Here is a 7,382-nt window from a genome sequence, read left to right as displayed (position 1 = left end):
AGACCACCCTCCTTCCAGCTAAGAATAAATTGGAAACTCTTTTAATTGACACGGATACTGCAATTCAACTGTTACTAGAAAGACAGATTAGTTGATTGATTTGCATTTTAATAAAACTAATACTTTACATTTTGGTAGCTAGCACTGATTTTTAAATGAGTCCCCAACAGTCCTCAGGAGCTTCAGTGCTGAGCCCTTTTTCGATGTTGACTGAAGCATTCCTGTCTTTTGTGTGGCGTTTGCTTAGTTTACTTTTGCCTAGGTGACTACTCAGAACCACAGACCTTGACGATCTATCTCACCAGGACAGTGAGGCAGCGAGCGAGCGAGCAGGTCACAGCGGCCACCCACTCAGGTATGCATGAGGGAGATGGCTGGGCTGGGAGGGAGGCCATGGACCCCTCCCTTCAGAAGAGAGAAGATGCAGAGATGGGCTTCTCATCTTCATTTATTTTTACTGTAAAACTTAATTACAGGGTAGTTAAACAGAGAAGTAGAAAGAACCAATAAAAATAAGACTGTAATCCCACCACCCAGAGATAACCACTGGACATTAACATTTCAATACTTAGATGCTCAGAGTGTTCTTCCCAATCCAGGCACCAGAGGACCAAACAGTACCAGCAATTCTCCCCTGCAGAGGAAGGAGCCTTGAGCAGTTATGGAACGTGACTTGGGTTTTGCTTTTGGACTATTTGACATGTTTTACTTACCCTTCCAGAAGCAGTAGAAATAAAATTGTCATTCAGCCCTACCTACCCTCTTCTAACAAACACACACACACACACACACACACCACTAGTGAGAACCACTGGTACATGTTGTTAAGTGCTGTTGAGTCGATTCCAACCCATAGCGACCCTATATAGGATTTCTGAGGTGCAGCAGCTGAGCTTAAACTGCCGACGTTGTGATTCAAACTGACTTTGTGGTCCAGCGCATTAACCCACGGCCATTGGGTTGATTTCAACTCATTTGTTGTTACTTGGTTCTGCTGTCGAGTGAGTTTGGACTCACAGTGACCCACCACAAAGCACAATGCCCGGTACTGCACCATCCTCACAGGCGTTAGTTTCAGCCCATTGCTGCTGCCGCAGTGTCTATCCATCTTGTTTGGGGTCTGCTTTTCACTCACCCTCCGCGTTACGGGCATAATATCCTTCTCCAGGGGCTGGCTTCTAAGGAGTGTTCTGGCTGCACTTCTCCCAACAGAGATTTCTTGGTTCTTCTGGCAGTCTATGGTACTTTCAAAATCCTCCCAACACCATAATGCAAATGCAATGCATTCCAACTCATAGCAACCACATAGGATTTCCCAGACTAAATCTTCACACGAGCAGAAAGCCTCTTTGTCCCACGGAGTGGCTGGTGGGTTTGAACCACCAACCATGTGGCTAACAGTCAGATGCTTATCTTACAGCACCACTAAGTCTCCTGTAGTACATAGTACTCTGATTTTATAGTAACATTACAGCAAACGATGATTCCCATGCTTAGATAATATTCTAATTGCTAACTTAAAATTCTATTTTAGGCATGCATCATCAATAATTAACCAAATCCCCTGTTGTTGAACATTTAGATTATTCCCAAGTTTTTGCAGTTAGGAATAATGTTGCAGAAAGCTTGTTGATTGTGTTTTTTGAAATTGCTATTTTTCTTGGCATATATTTTTAGGAGTAGAGACAACCAAGTACAAATCTATTGTTCAGGCTCTTGGGACATGTTACTGTAGCTCATTTTTAGGGTCTCATTCACTTTTCCTAACTTGCTTAAGCTAGCCATTTGCAACAAAGGACACTGAGATGCAGAGAGGAGGTTGGCCCTGGACTTTGATCCAGGAGGTTAGTTCTTGCTCCCCAGGGAGCCCTTCCAATCAACAGCATCCTCAGGGAGCATTAAAGAGCTGCTGCGGGTAACATGCTGTTGAGATGCTCCAATGAAAGATGGCGGATAAACAGAAAATGAACCGCCATCTCCCTCTCTGGCCCCCATATCTCTTTCCTGACTGCTCGGTCACATTTAATTTGCTCTCCCCTCTCCCCTCAACTTGTCACCCTCTTGTTAACTTTACTTTAAATGTCTTCATCCTGGGCACTGAAAACTCCTTGTGGGTCTTCCTTGCCTTGTTAGGGTTTGAGATTCTCCCAGATGTTCTATACTTTGATTTTGGTGTGTAGCCATTTCTATCTTAGGTCACTAACCAAGATCGTTTATTGAATATCACTGAGGCCGCCTTCCTCCTAAGTGGCAGCAGAAGACACCAGTTCAGAAAAATTGTTCCTTTTCTAAGTTGATTTCCAGCTCTTCATGTGTGTTCCTCAGGCCACTCCAAGAGAGCTCCTTTTCCCACTACCTATCTGATCAAAAGGGGACTGAGTTTGAGGCTCAGTGTTAGCCTAAACATGACTGGTTATATAAATCAGTGGACCACACCTCAGGATGAGCAGTCACTGTAGATGCAATGTGTTCATGCCGATCTCCTGCCTCCAGTGGCTCAAGCCTACAAGTGAGGGTGTCCGTGAAAGAGAGGTGTTCCACATCCTTAGCAGCCCTGCCTGCCTCTGCCAGCGCCAGGATGGATAACAACAGACCCAGTAGAGTTGAGGCTACAGCCAATGAGCCTGGTTTTCTGCATCTTAGTTTGTGTTTTTACTTTTTTAAATTTAGGTGTGTGTGTTTACTGGGGGCAGCTCCACTAGGAATTGTACTGGGCTTGCCTTAGCCAGCAGACCTTTATGTTTAACCATTTTCTGTCTATATTCCTTACTTTCTCTTTCGTCATAACATTTCAGAAACAATTGCTAGTCATTTGGTTAAGTTCATTAACTAATTCTCTCTTAAGCCAGGAGATCCATATCGCCCTGCTGATTTGTATATATTCAATTTGTCCAACAGCACTATTGACGGAACCGCGTTCCCTGTTCCTCGTCTGTGGGGGAGAGGGCGGTGTAAAAGCAGGAGGAGGCCTTATCTAACTTCTGTTTTTCTTGTATATGTATGGATTTCCTTTACAGAGCCTTCCTGTCCATCGTGTGGGGTCTGCCAATAGGGTCATTGCCTCAGAAGCATTTATAGTCCTGAAAAGTTTTGCCACCCCCCCCACCCCACCCCCGGGTCAAGGTTCTCTGAGTTCATTTGCTAAGGTCAAGGATGCTCAGGAAAGAAACTTTAAAGAATGTTTAAAAAAAAAAAAGAAAACTCAAGAAGCAATCCCACATCACTGACAAGGCAGAAAAAGAATTTTAGATCCCTGTGTGGTGCTGTAGGATAAGCACTGGACCACAAGGTAAGCAGTTCAAACCCACCAACCGCTCCTTGGAAACCCTGTACAGGATCACTATGAATAGGAACCAACTCCACTCAACAAGCATTATGACAATAACCCATAGAGAGCCCCCCTGTGCCCCCCACTTCATTATGCGTGCACTCCATCTGCACCTAGCTCTCCTGTTTAGCAGGTGCTGTACCTACCTAGAGACTCAGAGGTACACAGTCCTGGAACGGACTTATGTTTTGAGTAGAGGTAAGACACGAATGAAAAGTGGGGACAGTGAGGAGTCCTGGGTCAGAAATCAGACCGTGCTAGCTGTGGGTGCTTGAGCAGGGCCTATAGCCTTGGCCTCAGCATCTTCATTCACAATAGAAGAGGCCTGGTTGAACTGGCTTCTGAGCATCATCCCCCTTCTGATACTGCTGTGTCAACATAAAGGCATCTTTGTAGACGGGTTTATTTAACACAAGTGCAGGGATGTTGTCGTCTATCCATTCGTTCAGCTGCTTATTGGCCTACCATGTGCCTGGCTCTGTGACGAGACACCACCGCTTTGGGGCAGGTGGTCCAGTCTCTTGCTCCTCTGTCGAGTTCTACCTCATCTAACTTGGTCCTGATGGAAAACCGCAGCATCCTCTGGAGTGGTAACTAGCAACCCCGGCCCACTCTCCTGGAAGCCCAGGCTCTATTTCAGACCAAGGTGAGAGTGCAGCCTGGGGGGAGAGGGGGTGGTGGCAGCAGCCGGGTGCTTGAGGGCACAGCCTCCCGGGGATCTCTGCAGTGCTGAGAAGTAGTGTGCCAGGAGTGCCAGGTACATTAGTATGCAGGTACAGCTGATGCTGAGCACAAAGCAATTAGTCTGCTGCAAGGCGGCGGGTTTCTGCTGCTCCACAGCCGTGCTCTCTCCAGAGGGGGGCTGCGGAGCCTGAGGTCCTCTTCCAACCCTAGGAGGGGCCAGAGTGTTTAGACCAGAGCTGACCTGTAGATCTTTCTGGTGCTTTGAAGCCACCAGTACCTCTACAGGAGAAAAGACTGCTGATCTGCACATTATTGTTGTTGTTAAGTGACGTCAAGTTGATTCCAACCATAGCAACCACCAACCTTGCAGTTCAGACGACTTTGCAGTCTGACGCATTAGCCCACAGCACCGCACCAGGACTCCAAATCCTGAGAGTTGGGATCCACTGACAGCATGCAACAACAGCCACATGTGGCAAATGGCTACCTTTTTGGACGGCCTCACAAGTGCCACCTAACTTCAAGTCATAGCAAACACTGAGACCAAAGCAGGATAAGCAGTCAGCAGATGTGCAGGGAGCTACCATGGCCCCAGGAACCCCTCCTAGCCTGCTGAGTAGCAGGCTGTGCTCTTGCTGAGGGTTAGGAGTGTGGCCCTGCGGGAGGCGGGCAGGGTGAGTGAGTGTCCAAAGTGGTAGAGGAGGAGTGCTGGGCAGTGACTCAGCCTCAGCTCTCCTTTTGAGGGATTAGGTTGTGAACTACTACACAAGGCTATAAAATCATATTTCGCAGTTTGACTCTTGTGTCCTTTAAAATCGTAGCACATGGCACTTGGCTTTAAGAGCTAAGTGTGAGACTAATATGGAGCACTTTCAATGTAATAACTCCTGGTTCATATTGTTTGAGGAGATAAGGAGGAAGGAGCAGGTGCTTTGGAACGTACTTATCAGCATTGCAGCAGCCACCTTATCCCGCCTCACCCCCACCTGGGTGCTGCGTGGAAATGGAGACTCCCCAGGCCCACAAGCTGGTTTCATCTACTGACCCTGTTGGCCAGTGCCTCGAGGGACATGCACTGGCTCCCCCAGATGGCTTTGCCCCCCAGTCTGGCCCGGGAGTGGGCCCCTGGGATCTGTGTGAAGAGTTTGCATTTTTAGCTGCTCTCCAGGAGTGGGAGGGGGAAGTTGAATGTAAGCCCTAGTTCTCAGTTATATAATTAAGTTGAGATTTTCCTTCCTGCAGGAACTAAAAACAGGCCAAGGACATCCTAATTGAAACCTCAAGATTGCATCTCCAAAAGTGGCCTGAGCAAGTAGGTCTAGGGAGATTGCCACCTCTGGCTGGTCCTTGGAGAGGAGGGTCTGGTTGACATAGGAGCCTCCCTTTTGCTTCCTGTTAGGATCAGCTCTTGGTTCTCTTGTCCCAAACAGGTTCAGTGGGATCTGCCATGAGTCACACTGCCTGTTCCCATCACTGACACACCTGTTGCCCTGTGGTCCTGCCTTAAACTGCACAGCCAAAGCACCTAGTCTCAAGTATGGTTATTTACAAGGACATCAGCCAGGCTGGTGCTTCTGAAGTTACTCATTACTCCATTGCTGTTAAGTGCTACTGAGTCAGTTCTGACTCATAGTCACCCTGTATAGGGTTTCCAATGAATGTCTGGTGGGCTTGAACTGCCAACTTTGCAGTTAGCAGCCCAGTGTTTATCCTACAGTGCCACACCAGGGCTAAGTTAACAGTACAGTACAGTGATGTCACTGGGGTTGATGTTCCCGCCCCCCCACACACACACAGACACAGACACCCCATGGACCTCCTCCAGTACCAGACCATACAAAATTCTTAGTAATGCTGATTAGCAATTTAAATTATAGAACCACATGTAATAAATATAGTTGTAAATTGCTTAAAAGTAATATTTCTTAGGTTATATGAAAACTGAATATTATTTTGTAAAAAGTACTCTGAATTACATAATTACAACAGAGGGCTTTTCTTTTTCTCCTTTTCCTTTAATTACGACTTCATTTAAAAAAAAAAAAGGTTATTGACATAGGTCCACAAATACTAATTACCAGTGTTATAGCTAAAACACCAGAAAAGTTGATTAAATCAGCGACTATTAGATGAACAGAAGCAGCTTCCAATTGCTACATGTGCAGACGAAACTACCATGTGACTCAAAGTTTCATCTAATTGGTAATAATGACAGCTCTGGCCAGAACACTTAGAACATTCAAAAAAGTAAATTAGCATAGAGCTTTAGCCTTGTGGGTATATTGATACATGTAAGCTAAGCTTACAAACAAAATGATTTTGTTGTTATAACTACAGGGTTATTTTTATATTTAAAAAATCTATTTCTGCTGAAATACTGCACAAAAATGTACAGGCAGTTGTTTGGTGTCACCCTGTGACAGTATCACCTGATGCAGACCACAACCCTGCACATGCTAATAATGCAGCCACCAGTAAAATAGTAATTATTAATAGAGGAGATGACTGTTAATTAGAACTAAGGTGTGTATTGTTTATACCTGTTTATACATTCTTTCCAGAAAAGGAAGGACTTTCTCATTTCTCCTTCCCTCACTCCCACCCCCAGATGAGAATTTCAACTTTAAGACAAACAACTTCATTTACAAGTGTGTCTCTAATTAGCTGCAGAATTAGGAAAGCTGAGTTTCCCCCATAGATCCGTAAACCCTCCAGGGAGACTGGTGGAATAGAGAGAATCGCATTTCCAATTATTTTGTTGAATTGCTAATTTAGTTATTGTGCCTGGTGTAATTGTGATGGGTATTGGGTGTGCAATTCAATTTGTTTTAAATATTTGTGGGAAGGCTGATCAGTAATGGAGCTGACCTATTTTGTGGCCCAAATTGAGAAAAAAGACTAAAACACAACAACCACAAAGATATAGTTTGTTTCCATTTTTATTTTGATCTTTCTCATCCCTCTTAAAACCACTGATGCAACAAAAGGATTAAATTAAAAGATGACAGCACTTTGATCTTCTCCCTTTGAAAGCTTAACTGTCCTTGGTAGTTTAATACGCAGATATTTTAGGGTAGAGTTCTAGATGCATTGCTGGAGTTGAATAATTTCCTTGCGTAATTGCATTTCTTTGTGTGCCTAACAGTGATTTGAGGTTTTAAACTTTTGAAGTTAGTTATCCGATAGCAGAGGTAGTATCTGCGGCATCTCGTATTAAGACATTATGACCACAGAACCCCTACCGTAGTCCGTTGCACGCAGGTAGGTACCCTGCCTCCTGCCAGCGCTGCTCACAAGGACTGGGCGGCGCATGCGCACGCAATGCTCGCGCGCCTAGTCCACGTGCCACGGCTTGGTTTGCGCCTGCGCA

Source organism: Chrysochloris asiatica, unplaced genomic scaffold, assembly GCF_000296735.1.
Source record: "Chrysochloris asiatica unplaced genomic scaffold, ChrAsi1.0 scaffold00007, whole genome shotgun sequence".
NCBI lineage: Eukaryota > Metazoa > Chordata > Mammalia > Afrosoricida > Chrysochloridae > Chrysochloris > Chrysochloris asiatica.
The sequence above is the reverse complement of the archived record's forward strand: the minus strand, read 5'-3'. Positions refer to the sequence as shown.